This window comes from Bombyx mori, chromosome 10 (genome assembly GCF_030269925.1).
Source record: "Bombyx mori chromosome 10, ASM3026992v2".
Lineage (NCBI taxonomy): Eukaryota > Metazoa > Arthropoda > Insecta > Lepidoptera > Bombycidae > Bombyx > Bombyx mori.
The window spans coordinates 15,106,527-15,126,844 of NC_085116.1; the positions used below are offsets into that span (position 1 = coordinate 15,106,527).

General features: G+C 45.1%; 1 protein-coding gene across 8 annotated transcripts in view; it reads right to left on the reverse strand.

The window, feature by feature from the left end:
* LOC101740438 (uncharacterized) overlaps positions 1-20,318 on the reverse strand; it is a 495,801-nt gene that overhangs the window by 235,693 nt on the left and 239,790 nt on the right. The window contains exon 1 of one of the 8 annotated variants that reach the window (XM_012693584.4): positions 12,461-13,132. The exons of 5 other annotated variants lie outside the window; for them this stretch is intronic. The gene's annotated coding sequence lies outside the window, so the exon portion shown is untranslated. Of the gene's footprint in view, positions 1-147; positions 3,690-12,460; positions 13,133-20,318 lie in introns of those variants that run through there. 2 more of the 8 variants (XM_062670723.1, XM_062670722.1) reach the window with 2 other exon arrangements.

Genomic DNA, 20,318 nt, shown 5'->3' on the forward strand with positions numbered 1-20,318 from the left:
TTAAATAAAATAAACAAAAGAAAATTGCAACGAAAATTTAATTTTTAAAGCACTATATCATCCACATCACTATAATTATCTTTATTTGCGAATTGTTTCTAGACTAGCCTAATGGTAGGTAGGAATTAAATTTATAATAATACTCACATACTATAATTATTATTTTATCAAAATGTTATTACCTTATCGTGGTTTTTACAACGGTAATATAAAATACGGAATTAATTTTAAATTGAGCACCGAGTTGAGTGTATTGAAAGACTTCAAGATACTGTTCATGCTAGAACCGCATCAAAAATAAAATTAGTCAGTCGTCTGTGACCATGAAAACTGTGTGAAGTATTTGTAACGTCGAAAATATAGTCAATAAAATATAGATGCAACACCAAAGTGTTGCATTCAGGTGTTATATCAAACAATTAATTTACATACATAAATTGGTAGTCTTAAAGATTCAACGCTACAAGGCTCCTATTTTACTTAGTTACGTCGTTCAGAATCGTCAATTTTTAAAACATTAAAAATCATTGAACTCTAAATTGAATGACCGCGCTGAATCAATAATGTTATGCTTATTGTGCAACCGATGACTCAGACGCGTCAAAGTTTATTTATCGCAAGCTACAACGTGTTGCCAACTTTAAAAAAATGCCAAAATTTACTAATTAAGTTAGCTATTGAATTATAATTATATACAGTCAAAACCGTTTACTGCGACATCGTTTAGAACAACATACCGGTTATAATAACCTAGAACAAAGGTCCCGGCTGAATGCCATATGACCGCCTTATTAAAAACATTGCTATATACGACATTGCTAATAACGACATACCTCATAAAACGACCACATTTAACTAATATTTCGGAGAATTAGATCTGTTAGAACGACTGGCTCAGCTGTGTTGTAAACAATTTGAATAGGTATCCACATTTTTCTGCAATGGCTATTAAAATCAGGAAAGAAAACAATAGGATTTCGTTTAGTGTACGGTCTTTTCTAATTCTTAGAAACAAAACACGTGCATGCGGTAGAGTCAAAGCCCGCTTCTTCATATCTCTTCAGTTAGTTTGTTACTTATCTATACACAAGATGCACCAAAACTTTGTGGAGTTATTCGTGAAACTTTCAAAATGTCGCAAAACAAAAGAAAACAAATTAATATTGAAGAATAATCGCGTATTATATCCAAGCTAGAGAGAGGAATTTCAAACAAAGACAGCAAAGGAATATGGTGTATGACACTACAATTTCAACCATTTGGAAAGAGCGATGACGATACGTTGATTAAAATCCAACGTGAATTACAAAATATCTATGAGCAAAAGAAGTGTTCCAAACAGTCCAAAATTACAGATTTTATGCTCACAGAAAAATAATATGCATTGTACTTATGTGTAATAAACAAAATGTACATAGTTGAATAAATATATTTTTCCAATAATTCCCTATTGATTTGTTTGTACTTGCACGATACACATTAAGCATCACCGGTTGTTACGACTATCGGTTTTTACGACTGAATATGAGCAGTCCCTTCGATGTCGTTATAACAGATTTTGACTGTATTTGTAATTCGATTTTATAAAACATGCTACATCATAGAATCCCCACCGAATGTAGTTCCGCCTTGTCGTGGCGGTGGGGCTTAAGCGTGCGTCCCTAAAATCGCGTGCAGAGGAATCTGTGTGGGACGCCGCGACTAAGAGAACTGCGCCCAGCTCTCCTCGGCCGCCTTCGCGTTCTGCGGGGGATGCCTTGAGAGGGAGCGAGGGACCTTCTCCCCACGCCCTTTGCACTGACAAAGAGTTCCATTCTGGGGATGAGGGGTTGGTTCTCGGGAGCCTGGTGAGCCAGCGGCACTTTGGTGTCTTCCGGCTGCGGGTTGCCATGTCCCCGGCTTCGGCTACAGGGGAAGGCCTTCCAGATATGGGAGGTACCGGTTCGCCGGCGTGGCTCCGCACCGCGTTGTGGGCGATGGACAGGCTTCGGCCACCGTCGGCCAAACCGTAAACCCCAGTCATGGGGAACGGGGGCTTCTGCCTTTACTGGTCGAAGCCGCGAGGATGCAAACCTCTTCAAAAATGCCCTAATCCCAAGCTCGACACCCGGCGATGGGATGTATGGCTGGAGGGTTTCCAGTCCCGAGGGTGTCATAGATCCCAGGGGACCAAACCCCTGGTTAATAAAAAGGCAATATATGATGGCACATTGTAAAAAGTTTGTACCCCAGGAGGGTACCGCCCGCGAGTCGGGCGGAGAATCCCTCCGTGCTTCCACCTCAGTGGAAGCACGCTGCCCCACGTACTCTGGGGGGGGCAACAATTGTCAGGATGAAGGGGGCTGTGCGACGGGCAGCGGAATTCCCGTCGAACCGAGGTGTTCCCCGATCGCCGGCTCGATGCGCTCTGCGCTCGCCAGCGACTCGGGTATAATCAGTCCCACCAAACCATCGGCGGGGAAAAAGAGGGGGAGAAGAAAGACGGCACTACCAATTTCCGATGACAGCTGCGCGTCATCCTCCGGCACTGAGGTGCCGGAAAAGACGATGGCCATCGAGGAGGTGACTCCGGTGGTTCCGGGGCCTGCTACGTCGGAAGACGCGATGCCCGCTCCCCAGTGGGTACCAGTGAGGAGGAGGGGCGCTGTGTCACCAGCGACGTCCGTGGAGTCGATGTCGACGTCGGCCGCGTCCCTGGCTAGCGGGGACGAGACGTTCCGGGACCTCGACCTTGCACTGGTCAACTTGGGCAAGCTGCTGTCGACTGTGGCTGCCAAGGGCGCCGAGCCAGGCAGCAGCTACCGGAAACGGCTCCGGGAGGCAGCCGCTATGGTGAGAACAAGGCTGATCCCCACCATGTCCAAGCTTTATGACTTGGTAGAGAGCCGAGAGGTGGAGAGCAAAGATCTTGTCGCTCATTGTGACTCCAGAGAGAGTCGCATCTCGGGAGATACCCCGGCCTTGCGGGGAGGGACTCCCCTGTTGCCGAGGCCGCCGCTGGCACGCTCTGGCCCCCCCGCGGGGGCGATGGATATTGACGTGCAATTGCGTTCCGCTGTGAGTGTGACGGCGCAAATGCCAGAGCCCAATCCTGTGGCCCCTGTCCCGCTAGCGCCTAGCCCCGCGCTCCCTCGCCCTCCACGTAGGGTCGAGTTAAGGCCTGCGCCGCCTCCGCGGATATCGGCCGCCCCTGCGTCTACACGGAGAGGAAGGCTAAGCCCTGCGCCAGCGCGGGCTGAAGACATCCGTTCGCCACTGGCGAGGATGGTGGATGAGTGGCCGGCGCTACCGCCGCCTCTTTCGCCCTCGCGTGCTGCGGGGTTGCAGGCTCGCGGGCCACACAACACGGCTGCTGGGATGGTAGAGGTGGACTCCCTCCCAAGCAGAGAGGAAATGGTGGCCTGTATCTCGCGGGCGGTGGCGGTTGAGGTCGGCAAGCACTTTGCCGGCCTCGAGGAGATGCTCCGTTCCTCGATTGGTTCCGGAGACTGCATCCCGGCGCCAACAGCCGCAGCCACCCCGCGGAGCCAGGCCGCCCGGCCGACCTCTATCCCCACTCCATCCGCGAGGTTGGCACGGCGTAGAGGCCGGGACCAAAACAACAAGGGTACGGGTGCCCAGAATCCTGCCCCAAAATCCCAACCCCGTCCCCTTCCTGCTCCCCCGTCAAGCATGGACGAGGGCTGGACGGAAGTGGTGAAGCGGGGCAAGAAAGCAAGGCAGCAGACAGCGGCTCTGGCAGCTCCCAGAGGGGGTCGAGCGCCGACCGCTGCAGCACGAAGCACAGAGCTGGCGGCCGTAGCTGCTCCTCGTGAGAATCGAGCACTGGCAGCCAGGAAGAAGAATGGCAAAAAGAAGAGGCCGCGCGCAGCGCGGTCGGCTGCCGTCGTAGTGACGTTGCTGCCGGCCGCCGCCGAAAAGGGCCTCACCTATAATGAGGTGATGGCCCGGGCGCGCGCGGCCGTAAGTTTGGATGAAATCGGGGCAGAGGAGGGCCTCCGCTTCCGGCACACAGCCAATGGAGCGAAGCTGCTGGAGTGTCCCGGTGCCGATAGTTCTGGCATCGCGGACAAACTAGTGGCGACGCTCCGCGTGGCACTGCCGGAGGATGAGGTGCGCGTGCACAGGCCGGTGAGGATGGCCGAGATTAGAATCACCGGCCTGGACGACTGTGCTACCAAGGAGGAGGTGGCAGCCGCGATAGCCGCCCAAGGTGGATGTGCCCTGGAGAGCGTGACCGTGGGCGAACTTCGCTCAGGGTACTCTGGAGCCAGGTCGGTGTGGGCGCGCTGCCCTGTGGAGGCAGCCACTTCCTTGGCCACTCCTCCGCCGGGAAGATCGACGGGGGACCCGGGGAGACTGCGCGTGGGCTGGATAGCGGCCCACGTGCGTCTCCAAGAACCACGTGCCTGGCTATGTCTCCGATGTTTTAGCACCGGGCACGGCCTCGCTAGGTGCACTAGCTCGGTTGACCGCAGCGGTCTGTGTTTCCGCTGCGGCCAGCCGGGCCATAAAGCGGCGTCCTGCACAGCCGCCCCGCACTGCGCTCTGTGCGCTGCGGCCGGGCGCAGGGCAAACCACCGGGCGGGAGGCAAGGCGTGCTTCCCGTCCGGTGATAATACCGAACGCAACCGGCGCCGAAAATCAAAGCGCCGACAAAAGAGAAGGTTGGCCAGAGGAGCACTGGCCAACGCTGTAATCCCCGATGCGGCGCCGGTGCCGGAGGGCGGGGGCAGCGGTGAAGGGGAGGGGGCGATGGATGTGGTCCAACAGTAATGGACCGCACCTATCGCTTCCTCCAAGGAAACCTAAACCACTCCGCCAGAGCTCAGGACATGCTGTCTCAGAGCATGGCGGAGTGGTCCATAGATATGGCTGTGGTCGCCGAGCCGTACTTCGTTCCCCCAGCAAATGATTGTTGGTTTGGGGACGACGGCGGCCTGGCGGCCATAGTCATAAGAAGAGACGCGGCGATCCCCCCCCTGGCGATGGTGACCAGGGGTCAAGGGTTCGTCGCGGTGCAGCTGGAAGGGACCGTCGTGATCGGGGCGTACTTCTCTCCGAATAGGCCTACCGTCGAGTTCGGGCATTTCCTGGGCGGGATCGGGGCGATTGCTCGCCGCCTCGCTCCTCGTCCAGTGATTCTCGCGGGGGACCTCAATGCGAAGTCTGTCGCATGGGGCTCCCCCCGCTCGGACGCTCGTGGTAGGCTAATGGAGAGGTGGGCGCACGCGGCCGGCCTCTGTTTGTTGAATAGAGGTTCGGTTGCGACGTGCGTGCGGTGGCAGGGCGAGTCTATTGTGGACGTTACGTTCGCAAGCCCGGCCATCGCACGCCGTATCCGCGACTGGAGAGTTTTGGAGGGGGCGGAGACGCTGTCAGATCACCGATATATTCGGTTTGATCTCTCCGCCCGCTCCGCAGTCGCGGACGTCCACGGGGACCACCCCCGTGGTGCATCCCGGTCATTCCCCAAGTGGGCACTGAAGCGCCTGAATAAGGCGCTCCTGATGGAAGCCTCTACGGTGGCGGCGTGGGCGCCCATGCGTCCACACCCGGTCGAGGTCGAGGGAGAGGCGGGGTGGTTCCGGGACACGATGCGTCGCATCTGTGATGCGTCGATGCCCCGGATCGGCCCTAGACTCCCTAATCGCCAGGCGTACTGGTGGTCGCCCGAAATTGCGCAACTCCGCGTGGAGTGCGTTCGGGCGAGGCGCGAGTGCGCCAGGCATCGCCGCCGCCGCCTGCCGCGGCGCAACGATCCGGTTGCATTCGCGGCGGCAGAGGCCCGGCTGCACGGCGCATTTCGCGTCGCGCAGAGGGCATTGCAGCTGGCCATCAGAAGAGCCAAGAACCAACACATGGAGGGTCTCTTGGAGACGCTGGATGAGGATCCGTGGGGGCGGCCCTATCATATGGTGCGCAAAAAAATGCGCCCATGGGCCCCCCCGATCACGGAGCGTCTCCAGCCTCAGCAGCTGCGGGACATCGTCTCGGCGCTGTTCCCGCAGGAGCGGGAGGGATTTTTCGCTCCCGCTATGGACGCGCCGCCGGAATACGACGGCGAAGTCCCTGCTGAGGTGCCCCACATAACGGGGGCGGAGCTCCGTGTGGCCGTGCGCAAAATGTGCGCGAAAGACACTGCACCCGGCCCGGACGGCGTGCATGGCCGGGTTTGGGCCTTGGCTCTTGGTGCCCTAGGGGACCGACTCTTGAGGCTTTACAACTCCTGCCTCGAGTCGGGACGGTTTCCTTCATCGTGGAGGACGGGCAGACTCGTGCTGTTGAGAAAGGAGGGGCGCCCGGCGGATACTGCCGCCGGGTACCGTCCCATCGTGTTGCTGGATGAGGTGGGCAAGCTGCTGGAACGCATTCTGGCGGCCCGCATCATCCAGCATCTGGTCAGGGTGGGACCCGATCTGTCGGCGGAGCAGTATGGCTTCCGAGAGGGCCGCTCAACGGTAGACGCGATCCTTCGCGTGCGGGCCCTCTCGGAGGAGGCCGTCTCCAGGGGTGGGGTGGCTTTGGCGGTGTCTCTCGACATCGCCAATGCGTTTAACACCCTGCCCTGGTCCGTGATAGGGGGGGCGCTGGAACGGCACGGAGTGCCCCCCTACCTTCGCCGGCTGGTGGGTTCCTACTTGGAGGACAGATCGGTCACGTGTACCGGACACGGTGGGATCGTGCACCGGTTCCCGGTCGTGCGCGGTGTTCCACAGGGGTCGGTGCTCGGCCCCCTTTTGTGGAATATCGGGTATGACTGGGTACTGAGGGGTGCCCTCCTCCCGGGCCTAAGCGTAATCTGTTACGCAGACGACACGTTGGTCGTGGCCCGGGGGGGGAGTTTTGCTGAGTCTGCCGTCTTGCTACCGCTGGGGTGGCGCATGTCGTCGGCAAAATCAGGAGATTGGGCCTCGACGTGGCACTCAGTAAATCCGAGGCCATGTGGTTCCACAGGCCCCGGAGAGTGCCACCTGTCGATGCCCATATCGTGGTTGGAGGCGTCCGGATTGGGGTCGGGGTGCAGTTGAAGTACCTCGGCCTCATTCTGGACAGTCGTTGGACCTTCCGTGCTCATTTTCAGCACCTGGTCCCTCGTTTGTTGGGGGTGGCCGGCGCGTTAAGCCGGCTTCTGCCCAACGTCGGGGGGCCTGACCAGGTGACGCGCCGTCTCTATACGGGGGTGGTGCGATCAATGGCCCTATACGGGGCGCCTGTGTGGGGCCAGTCCCTGGCCGCGGGGGTGGCGAAGCTGCTGCAACGGCCGCAACGCACCATCGCGGTCAGGGTCATCCGTGGTTATCGCACCATCTCCTTTGAGGCGGCGTGTGTACTGGCTGGGACGCCGCCTTGGGCTCTGGAAGCGGAGGCGCTCGCCGCTGACTATCAGTGGCGGGCTGACCTTCGCGCCCGGGGCGTGGCGCGTCCCAGCCACAGTGTGGTCAGAGCGCGGAGGGCCCAATCTCGGCGGTCCGTGCTGGAGTCATGGTCCAGGCGGCTGGCTGATCCTTCGGCCGGTCGTAGGACCGTCGAGGCGATTCGCCCGGTCCTTGTGGATTGGGTGAATCGTGACAGAGGACGCCTCACTTTCCGGCTCACGCAGGTGCTCACTGGGCATGGTTGCTTCGGTGAGTTCCTGCACCGGATCAGAGCCGAGCCGACGGCAGAGTGCCACCATTGTGATTGCGACTTGGACACGGCAGAGCATACGCTCGTCGCCTGCCCCGCATGGGAGGGGTGGCGCCGTGTCCTCGTCGCAAAAGTAGGAAACGACTTGTCGTTGCCGAGTGTTGTGGCATCGATGCTCGGCGACGACGAGTCGTGGAAGGCGATGCTCGACTTCTGCGAGTGCACCATCTCGCAGAAGGAGGCGGCGGGGCGCGTGAGAGACGCACAATCCCGCCGCCGTCGAGCGGGGGCCAGGGAGGCGGATTTCGCCCAAGCCCTGGCCCTCTAAGTGTTTCGGGTCCCCCTCATATGTCGGTCTGGGGACCGGCGAGGGGGACCTAAGAGGACGTCGTGCAAGCTGCTCTGCACGCGTTTTACGCAAGAGCATCCGGGTGATGGAAGGCCGGCTATCCTCGACCCACGCTGGTTCTGACCCAGCGGGGTATTCCGTAGGATAGCTCACTCTAACCGGCGCCATCTAGGCGGGCTCCGGATAGCCTGCCGACCGAGAGGGCTGGTGGTCGTGGCGCCGACGACCGCCGGTCCGGCGTCCCGAGGGGGAGGGTGATGGGAGAGATGTGCTCCGCACTAAACGCTTCTCTTTCCCCCCTTTGCCTCTTCATGAGTTCTGTCTCATGCGAGGTTTGGACGTTGGTTGTTGAGCGACAAGAGGTTTTAGTCAGTTCGACTCTGACATGCTCCGCCCTCTATCCCCAGTGGAGGGCGGAAGTCCGGCGATTTCCTCCTGACCAAAAAAAAAAAAAAAAAAACATCATAGAATGATGATTTTAATTATACAAATTCAACCGATTGTAACAATTGTCAATTATAGATAGAGAAGTGAAGATATATGATATAGAATACTTTTATTAGCATCAAGAGGCTCATTCATTCGGATCAACAATTTTAGGGTCTCATTACTTTGCAAGTTGCGTGATCAAAGAATACTAATATCTTTAACATTTTGACATCTAGTTTAAGACATTATTATCATTGGCTACCTATACCAAGGACCTCCTATCAATTTTGTAACTATACTAAAACATTAGAACTCATATCTCAAGTTTATTGGCGGCATTCACGTTGTAGATGTCTATGGGCTCCAGTAACCACTTGACACCAAGTGGGCTGTGAGCTCGTCGACCCAACTAAGCAATAATAAAAAGGATTCCCTTAAAAAAAACTGAAAAGATATACATTAATTCTTTCCTCCCTTTTTTTTGGGCCGGGGTCGGACCTCCTATGAGGTACGCACGGGATATGTGGGACTGTACGATCCGCAGGGGGACTGCAAGCCCAAGAGTGGTTTTTAGAGGCCTACTACACACTAAACGAATCATTTCCTCCTTGCCACCACAAATGACGACAATTTTTTCTGTTGTTTATTTATGACGTTTTAAAAAAAAAATACACATTATATTGACAACACAAAGTTTACGACACAGTTCCGATATGGGCAAAAAAGCTCGTCTTGTTATCCATTCATCGCCCACGGGCCACGTGGGAGGACCGGCTTCACGGCCTGAACGAAAGTTACGAAATCGCATCTCGACTCGATACGAATTATAATTTGTGCGATCGTTTTAAACAAATTAACTTAAATTTAAAGTAACATAGCGATCACATAACTTAATGGTTCATGTATTTTTTCAACTATGGATCGGTATGAGAATTAAAATTTATATTTCGGTACATATATTCTTCGTAAGCTAGTTTTTATTTTTTATTTATTGCTTAGATGGGTGGACGAGCTCACAGCCCACCTGGTGTTAAGTGGTTACTGGAGCCCATAGACATCTAGAACGTAAATGCGCCACCCACCTTGAGATATAAGTTCTAAGGTCTCAAGTATAGTTACAAGGTCAAGTATAGTTATAGTACGTTAAAAATCTATGAAAAGGTTGTTAGAAGAATGTTTTTTGGACTCTACCTTGAGTCACGATTTTTGTAGGAAGACCAGGTATTCAAGTTTGAATTAACCGAAGAACAATTTGTTTTCCGTCAAACTATTAAAGCTTCAACTATAGTTAGTGACTTAATTTTGTATCTGCCTCTTCATAGTAACTTTAACACGACGCTACAATCTACAGTGTTAGACATAAACAGCCTTATACTGAAAATTAATTGTATTGTTTCGGACTGACTCGTTAGTGTAGTAGTTAGCAGCCCTGACTGTCGCGTCCAGGGTCGTGGGTTCGATTCCCAGATCGAGTAAACATTCTTGTGATGAACAGCTTTGTTTGTTTGTCTGGGTGTTTATTATCTATATGTGTATATATATAAGTATGTATATCGGTCTCTGGTACCCATAACGCAAGGAATCCTGATTTGGGATCGGATGACCGTGCGTGATTTAATCCCATTTATTTATTTATTGATTTGTATATAATCACAGAAAATCCAATCCCATGTCGAATCTAAACAGCAGTCATTTTTAATCGCAAAAGCGGTCCGTATCTATTTAGCAATGAGTTCCTATATTTGATTATTTTTACTAGATGATGACCGAGCTTTGCTCGTTTTTTTTTTTGATAACGCCATCTTGTTTTGTCTTTAAAACGGTTAGTTGCCCTCAATTAAGAAAAACAGTATTATTATTCGCCAATAGATGTCGGGAAGAGTTGATTATTGAAAACACGAATAAAACAGCATTTTCTGAAAATAAATCGTAGCTAGATCGATTTATCGCCCCCGAAATCCCCTGTATACTAAATTTTATGAAAATCGTTGTAGCCGTTTCCGAGATTCAGATTATATTTATATTAAATACAAGAATTGCTCGTTTAAAGGTATAAGATATGGCAAACGTCGTTTTATATCTGAAAATCTAAAAATTCCCCTCGCCTCGTTGTCATGGGGCGATCGCGTAAAACCAGTGAGTCATTGGAGCTGCATTCGATTCCCGTGCTGTTTGTTTACAAATGCACGCGTTCGTGTTAACGACGTTGCCATGTGGACGGCCGGTGTTGCCACACTAACATATTTTTATTACTATTCAACACATGTAACTATGTAGTTACTAATTACGTTCCTGAATATCAACAATGTCAATTATTTTATTTTGGTCTATTAGAATTGATTCTTTACGTATGTATTTGATGGTAATGACAGACAGATTTGGTGGTCGATTTGTTCTATATTTTTAATCAATCATATTTAGGATTGAATTAAAATTAAAAAAATTTTAGTCATTGTGTTCTTTTTGTCTCTGTTATTCCTTTATTAATTGTAGTTCTAATAAAATATTAACGAGTTCATAACGAAAGCTTACAGAAAGATTTATAGTGAAATAGGGATCTGATATTATTTTACAGAGAACTCGTGTAGAAATGCATGAAAAATTAATTTGATTTAAATTGAGTTTAAAAACACAAAGAATACAGAGCGTACAAAATTGTTGTTATGATCAACGATATTTTATTAGTAGAATTTGACCTAACATTCTTATGAATCAATCTAAGTAGGTTACTGTGTGGCCATAGTTTTAAAATCCGCACAATATTTTTTTTTTATAAAAATAATGAAATTAGCGAAAACCTTTAATTAAGTCAAATAACATAATAATATGTGATCAGGAGCACTGTAAACATTTAAAATAAAAGTTCACTGCAAGTTTAAAGGTTAATTGTTTAATTGATTGAAAAAATGTATAGTTAAAAAACTTTTTTTTTTTTAAGTTTCTCATTCTTAATTTGTATTTTAGAATAAATGGAGATTCTACTTTTAAAAAAATTTGACATTTTTGCGACGCATCGAAATCTCATTAGTTCAAATGCATCAATGGCTTAGGCTGTAAATCGTGCCAAAGAATTAAACATGCACGCATAGTCACATCACAATCGTATGGGAGTCGGGTTAAAAGTTTTTCCATCCCTTATTTATGTATATAATGATATAAGGTAATTCAGACTAAATAAACAATAAAATACTTAATTGCGTTTTCTGTTAGATCTATAATAAGTTAAGAACATATAAAGCCCTTAATCTCTATGAAAATTGATATTAAAAATTAAACAGTAAACAGTATTAATAAGCTTTTTTTACTGGTGGTAAGACTTCTTGTGAGTCCGCACGGGTAGGTACCACCACCCCGCCTATTTCTGCCGTGAAGCAGTAATGCATTTCGGTTTGAAGGATGAGGCAACCGTTGTAACTATGCTGAGACCTTAGAACTTATATCTCGAGGTGGGTGGTGCATTTACATTGTCGATGTCTATGTGATCCAGTAACCACTTAACACCAGGTGGACTGGGAGCTCGTCCACCCATCTAAGCAATAAAAATAAAATGCTATACAAAACTGCACTTTGTTTATACTCAATGACAGACTTCACTCCATGACACTGAAGAAAAATCATTTTTAAAAACAAATGAGTTTTAAATAGTAAAGGTTTTATCTTTACATCTATACTAAAAAAAAGTGAAATTAAAGACCGGTTTTCTTTCGTAATTATAAAAAAAATAATTCCCTAAGTATTTCCATTTTTGTGCATACTTCAATAATCAAAGTTTCATTTTATGAAGTAATTTGTATACAATGCCTACTGTTTCTCTATAAATTAATCATGATCGGTCAGTTAGTTAAATATTTATTTAGTTTTTTTATTTATTTATTCTAGGATATATTTTATATCGTGAAATAAATGTCCAAAGATGAATGAATAATTTGAATGTGGTGTCGCAGTTAAAATGATATAACATTCAATGCTGGTTATTTTAATAATTATTGCTTGTGGTTATTAAAAAGCGAAACAATAAAAATAAAAAATAATAACAAACAATAAAACAATCACCTTGAAAAACTGATACAAAATAATTTTTACTCCGTTCCCTTGCTTTTCGTTTCAGAAAAAAACCAAAAAATATTCATATAAATTTATATTTATTTATATACGTAAATACAAACACGCGATTTGATAAGGGGCACGTGACGTAAGCAACCGATAATTTCACACGAGCACTCAACAAGAATCCCTTTGCCTTTTACGTATACCAAAAACAAAATCTTACTGAATGTCACTTTTGCACTGATTCGAGATTGTCGTCTTTTTAATTCACACACGATCCTACCAGCGCTTTCTGCAAAGCGTTTCCAACACGCGTCCTCCCAGCCCGACTGCCTTTCCTTTACTGAGCGAAAGAGAACTCTCTCCCCAAAATTTTCGGCGATGAGGGCGCAACTTATTTGGCCTCTTTGTTGTGTCCCTAAGAGGGGTAAATTATTACGGTTTTGCGATAACATAATAGAATGGTGCACTAAATAATCGTAATGTTACAGTTTTTCGTCGGTTAAATATTGAATATTGCTTTGACTGTATTCTTTAGTTGGACGCGATTTATCTCGGGGATTATTAAAGAAGAAGAAAAATCGTAGCCTTTCCCTGTATTAATAGGGTTCGCTGATACTTTATCGACTGTGGTAGAACGTACGCGCTCAGAGATATATCCGATAGTAAAAAATATCAGCTTGATCGCCTGACAATTTTGTACAATGATATTATGAAACCTTACTTATTACAAAATATGATTTCACAGTTATAAAATATTTAATATAATTTATTTGATTAATTAATATATTTTATTTGATGTTCATCGTATACAAATCTTTTGATTAGTTTCCACTTAGTTTTTCTTAGTGGCATTTTCTAATATTAGCAAAATGTCAGTTTCAACAAATTCAACAATAAGCCGAATACTGTTGAACTTTTTTTTATTTCATAGATAGGTGGACGAGATCACAGCCCACCTGATGTTACGTGGTTGCTGGAGCCCAGAGATCTTTTTTTTTTCTTGTAAGCAGACGAGCATACGGCCCACCTGATGGTGAGTGGTTACAGTCGCCCATAGACTTCAGCAATGCCAGGGGCAGAGCCAAGTCGCTGCCTACAAAATGTAAATGCCGCCACCTTGAGATATATGTTCTAAGGTCTCACTATAGTTACAACGGCTGCCCCACCCTTCAAACTGAAACATTACTGCTTTGCCGCAGAAATACGCAGGGCGGTGGTACCCACACAATGCCGGCTCTCAAGTCGCCATACCAACAGTAATAATGGCGATTATAATTATTTCGGACTTTCATATCTCCACGCATTAATAATTTCGCAAAACTATTTTGTTTGTCACTGGGCGTTTCTTGTTAAATTAGCTGTTTTATCTGATATAATTTTTATTTTAGAAATCGTACATAAAAATGTGTAACATAAACCGATTAAGCGCTATTAATAATTTTAATTTCTTTATTTTATTATTTTTTTTCCGTGAATTTATCAATCAATAATATATGAGTATCTAATAGTACTATTCTAATACTGCAACATTCTCGGTCGACTGGTAGAGAATGCCTTTGACATTAACTCCGCCAATGTAGATTAATATGCTTGAAGTATTATAAATAATAATAATTATATAAGAAGACATGCCCCTATATTTTGAAATTACAATCTGGCTGGTAATTTAAAGAAATTAATTTAAAGACAAATGACGACGCTTGCAGCTGAAAGTAAGCATTGTACTTTTTGACGAAGCATGTTGCTGATAACTCTGTTTAAATTTAAAGACATATGTGTAAGTCTGAACAAGAATAGTATTGAGACCACCGCTGTTAACTAGCATACGTGATAACACGTGTTTGTAATGTACTTCCAATCTTTTTTAAAGTGTTTTGTATATTTTATTCGCATTTATTGCTTTGTACGCATAGCACAAGTAAAAATGTATTAAACGAATAAATCTAAATATAAAACAATTATTGCTATTCTAATCTAGCTTTTATTATTTTCGATTCACAATTCTCAATGTCGCGAATATTTTGAAATGTTATGTTTATGTTATGGACTTTTTTTTTAATTACTAACGACAATCGGCCACGTTATGCTATAAATAGTAAAAATATATGAAATTTCCTTGTTTATTTTTTTTTCCTACAAATGCCGCCGGTAACCTGGGTTGTAATGCCAGCATAGCTGTACGAGTAGGTGAGCTCACGGGGCTCTAACTTGTCGACGTGTCTAACGCTGGCCCTAGCAAGAGCAGTGCTTCGCAGAATCTACCACCGGATCGGAAACGCGACCCACTCAGAAGATCCGACGAGAAACTCAGTTGGCCTTATTTGTTGAAGTAATGCGCTCACCACACACTAGTAGCCATTATGTCAAGAACCTTTCCCTGGAAATTCCAAGAACGACTGAACCAAGCGTCGTCATAATGGTTTGGAAATGCATAGAAGACGTACTTATAAAGAAACATTAATTTTTAGTGACGTAGATCTGAGCGTTGGTTAATATATTTAAATTATGTCAATTAAGACCATACTCAGCCGAGATCTAAGCTGTAAGGTATACGAAATGTTGGAAGTTGTATAATAAGAATAAACTAGTGACAGCGCAGTAGTCGAATTTCGACTGTAATTAATTGAAATTATAAGTTTAAGCATTATTATAGTTCTATTGTCAAACACTATTATATTTTGATAATATAATCACAGTATTCGCCGTAACTGCATTATAGATCAATAATATTAAAGATAAACAATATTAATCTATTTTCAATTCGACCACAGACTTCAAACAATAACAAAAGTTTCTCAATTGACAGTAAACAAAGAGTATATTTTTATGTATGTGTTGTGTCAAATACATGGTAGTGTGTGTAATGTTTTCTTTATTGATTTAAAGTATCTTTTATGCATTATTTAAAAAAAAAAATTAGCATTGTGCACTCCCTCTATATTCTCTATAAGTGTGGGAAATTTCATACTCCTCCGTGCGCGCAATTTTCGTAAAAAGAGGTACAAAGTTTTTGCTTCACGTATTAATATATAGATATAATAATAATAAAAACTTTAAAAAAGACACGTATTTCAAAATTCGATTTAAAACAATCAGATCACATGTTTGAAAGTCTATTTACTTAGAAGTAGCTTATGCGAATAATATACGACCTTGAATAGACGTCCTTCAGTCTAGACTAGACTTAACAACACATGTTTATGTCCTTTAATGTGTCCGTGGGCCAAAAGAAGGAAACATAAATAAATTTCACTGCAGGCTTATATGTATATAGCCTTCCCTTTTATCGTGGCAGTAAATTTGAAGAATTTGTATAATTAACATAATAATTATAACTGATAACAAATCACGCACTTTACTGGCGGTAGGACCTTTTGTGAGTCCGCATAGGTAGGTACCACCGCCCTGCCTATTTCTGTCGTGAAGCAGTGATGCGTTTCGGTTTGAAGGGTGGGGCAGCCGTTGTAACTATACTGAGACCTTGGAACTTATATCTCAGGGTGGGTGGCGCATTTACGTTACAACGGCTGCCCCGCCCTTCAAACCGAAACGCATTACTGCTTCACGATAGAAATAGGCAGGACTCGTGCGCACTCACAAGAGGTCCAACGAGCAGGTAACATTGATCTGTCCAATTCTTGTCTGAGGCAGCTCAGGTTCGGGCAATTTCGGGGATTCCCGAGAGGGGGACGTTTATTATAATTTGAGATACACAACAGGGATTTAAACCTTGTGTGTAAAAGTAATAGCTATTAACATGAAGGGCATTGAGAGTCTACCCGTCTAGTATAGAAAAATCATCAAAATTTATCAATTAGATACCGGCTTTAAAATGAAAATTAAGTCTAGACTAGTATCGCGAGTTGAATACTTAAGGAATAAGGTAAGTATGTGCCTCATATAACAGTAAGTTTGTTTTGATATGACCAAACCACTGCGCGCGATTTGCTCAAGGACCTTTTTGATTTTTATTAAAAACTGTTACCCCTCTGTCGTGGATTTCGTTCGTGAGCATGTCTTAAGTCAATATTTTCTTAGAAACTATTTGTAGCATTGCTTGATGCATAAGCGATGTCGTATGTATCCATTACCGTATTCTCATTCCGAAGGACGCTTTAAAGCAAAGTCAGTATATCGATAAGAGCTATATAGCATAGGGGTTTCTATGTGATTTTAGTGTCTCCTAGATAATTCTAACCTAGAGAATTTTTGAAAATATATATCTTCACAGCAAAAAAATAAAAAAAATAAAAATTTAAAATGTAACCACTGTTTAGCTCTATACTGTGGCTTACACCTCTATTATATGCGGCAGACGGGCGTTGACCGCTCTAAACAGCTTCCACATAACCTAAGGAAATTTCTGTTGACTCGGGAACATGTTAAAGTACACAAATTCTTGTAGGTTCAATGATTTTAGGTAAGCGCTAACTTAAGTAATTCAAATAACAAAGAATAGCTTGCGTAAAATAACTTTGATTTCCACGGTGAAGCAATAACATCGTGTAATAAAAATCAAACCCGCAAAATTATAATTTGCGTAATTACTGGTGGTAGGACCTCTTGTGAGTCCGCGCGGGTAGGCACCCTGCCTATTTCTGCCGTGAAGCAGTAATGCGTTTCAGTTTGAAGGGTACGGCAGCCGTTGTAACTATACTTGAGACCTTAGAACTTATATCTCAAGGTGGGTGACGCATTTACGTTGTAGATGTCTATGGGCTCCAGTAACCACTTAACACCAGATGGGCTGTGAGCTCGTCCAGCCTTAGATGGATTGCTTAGATGCAATAAAAAACAAAAAAAAACAAGAGAAATAGTAATAATAATATATAATCGGGCAACATTTTAAGAAATTAGAAATATAATACTATCGTATGAGATTTTGTTCACAAATCTGGAGAATACAATATCTAAAATTGTTCAAATGATAGGATTACGTTTAAGAAATAAGTATGAGAACTCGTAGTACACTCGATTGAGAAAGAAATGCAAAACAAAGATTATTATGCTACCTACTTTGTTGGGAGACAAAATAAAATATTTTTACAAACAAAAAATCAACATATAACACACAAAAACAACATATAAAACAGAGTTTCAAAGTATTCATTCAATGTAGTTTATTATCTATATATTAATACGTGAAGCAAAAACTTTGTATCCCTTTTTACGAAAATTGCGCGGACGGAGGAGTATGAAATTTTCCACACTTATAGAGAATATAGAGAAGAAGTGCAAAATGCAAATATTTTTTTTAAAATAATGCATAAAAGATACATTAAATCAATAAAGAAAACATTACACACACTACATACCATGTATTTGACGCACACACGCATGCATACTATCTATTGTCAAATTGATGTCTGTTGTCAAATTGAGATTAAATATTGTTTGTCTTTGTTAATATTTTTTACAGTGTAGTCTTGGCAAAATTTGTGATTTTCTAGAAGTATAAAATACAATCATAATAGTGTACAAACTTACAATTCCAATTAATTATAGTCGAATTTCGACTACTGCGGGACCTCTAGTTTACATAGTTTACTTCACTCTTGTTTTTCATTTACTTAATGCGTGGACAAGTGGAGAAGCTTATACACGCAACGTGAATATCGGCACCGCCTAAGTCTCAATTGTATTGCATTACTGTCCCATCCGTCAAATCAGAATACGTGACAGTTTCGCTGCAAACTTAAGAAACATTGTTTTCGTGCCTAGGGAACGCGCGGGCTATATGAGACTCGGTGGTGGAAGATCCTTAAACAAAATCGTGGTCCCTATCTGCGAGGGCTTAAAATACTAGCTTTTTTCTGAACAGGGAGCCAAACCTCATACGAGGTGTCCACGTCTAGGGTACGCGCGTGGTATGTTTGACTTGGCGATTGGGAGAAGACCGCAGTCCCAAAAATGTTACGATATGCCCTACTGATAAACGCCAGCCACTGATCGCAGAACTGTTATAACTTCTCAGAGAACGTTACTGCCTATTTGACTGTGAATCCCTTACACGACACCCTAGGGCAGAGATGAGGTAGGGGTATTTTAGCCCGACCCCACATATCAATACTATATACATATTGAGAAAAACCAAAAGTTTGTCTTTCAAAAAATTATCTAAACTCGATTTTGTGACGCCTAAGTGTTTAAACACTACTAACTGTACCGAAGCATAACTTCTTATTGATGGAACCAATGTAAAATGGATTTTTTTTCGGGCCGGGGCCCGAACCTCCTCCACATTCCCCGCGCCTAAGGGGCGCGCGGGGTATGTGGGACTTGACGATCTGCAAGGTGTTGTTGGGAGCAGACCGCGGGCCCAAGGAATTTTAGGACCCTACCCACTAAACGACTCCCCTGCACTCTTACACCCGACGTCGATCTCCGTCCGAGGTCAGAACCCGGTCAGGGGGGGGGGGGGGAGGGGGGGTCCCGCGGTCAACACTACAATCAGACACGCGGCGCCGTCCCGAGAACGCCCGACAGACGGGTCGTCGAAGGGATAGTCGACGACCAACGACGCCGGTCTCCGCAAACGATACCCTGTTATCTTGAGAAGATAAATTCCAGGATCCACAAGCATTGTGGTATTGATTACGACATACTTCTAAGCCCGGCTGGATAATTAACAGTCTTCAATTTCTGTGTGACAATAAAAATCTCTCTCACGAATATACCGCGTTTAAAACGATAATTACTGAAGCAAATAGTAGGGTACATTGGCCGGTCGCCCGCCCCCGAGAATAAACGGCTAATATTTTTATTGGTCTATCAATATCTAGACGTCGTACCTACCACCTACCTACCAGCTACCAGACGATTTATGTTAGAAAATATTAAGTTTTAAAATTTAGAGACTAAATATAGACAAGAGTAGATCTAGCAGCCCGTGTACGGTTTATATATTAAAAAAAAACTTATTTTAAAAGTTTCAATAGAATAATAAAGACATGAAACTTTTTATTTTTTAACCGACTTCAAAAAAGGAGGAGGTTCTCAATTCGACGGTATGTTTTTTTACGTTTGTTGCCTCATAACTTTTGAGTGGGTGAATCGATTTTCATGATTCTTTATTTAATAAAAAGCTGACGCTTTCCTTGTGGTCCCATTTCAATTTAGTCCAGTTCTGATAATGGTATCCATGAGAAAACCATATCTTATACCTTTAAACGAGCAATTCTTGTATATTAATTTATATGTATTATAATCTGAATCTCGGAAACGGCTCCAGCGATTTTCATAAAATTTACTATTTCGGGGGCAATAAATCGATCTAGCTACGATTTATTTTCAGAAAATGTTGTTTTATTCGTGTTTTCAATAATCAACTCTTCCCGACATCTATTGGCGAATAATAATACTATTTTTCTTAATTGAGGGCAACTAACCACTTTAAAGACTTTTCTCCAAGGAGTATCCCTGCAACCTTCCGAGAGTATTGGGATACTTGGGGTCGACATTTCGAGCGATGTCCAGTTTCGGAGTCATTTGGAAGGCAAAGCCAAGTTGGCGTCCAAAATGCTGGGAGTCCTCAACAGAGCGAAGCGGTACTTCACGCCTGGACAAAGGCTTTTGCTTTATAAAGCACAAGTCCGGCCTCGCGTGGAGTACTGCTCCCATCTCTGGGCCGGGGCTCCCAAATACCAGCTTCTTCCATTTGACTCCATACAGAGGAGGGCCGTTCGGATTGTCGATAATCCCATTCTCACGGATCGTTTGGAGCCTCTGGGTCTGCGGAGGGACTTCGGTTCCCTCTGTATTTTGTACCGTATGTTCCATGGGGAGTGCTCTGAGGAATTGTTCGAGATGATACCGGCATCTCGTTTTTACCATCGCACCGCCCGCCACCGGAGTAGAGTTC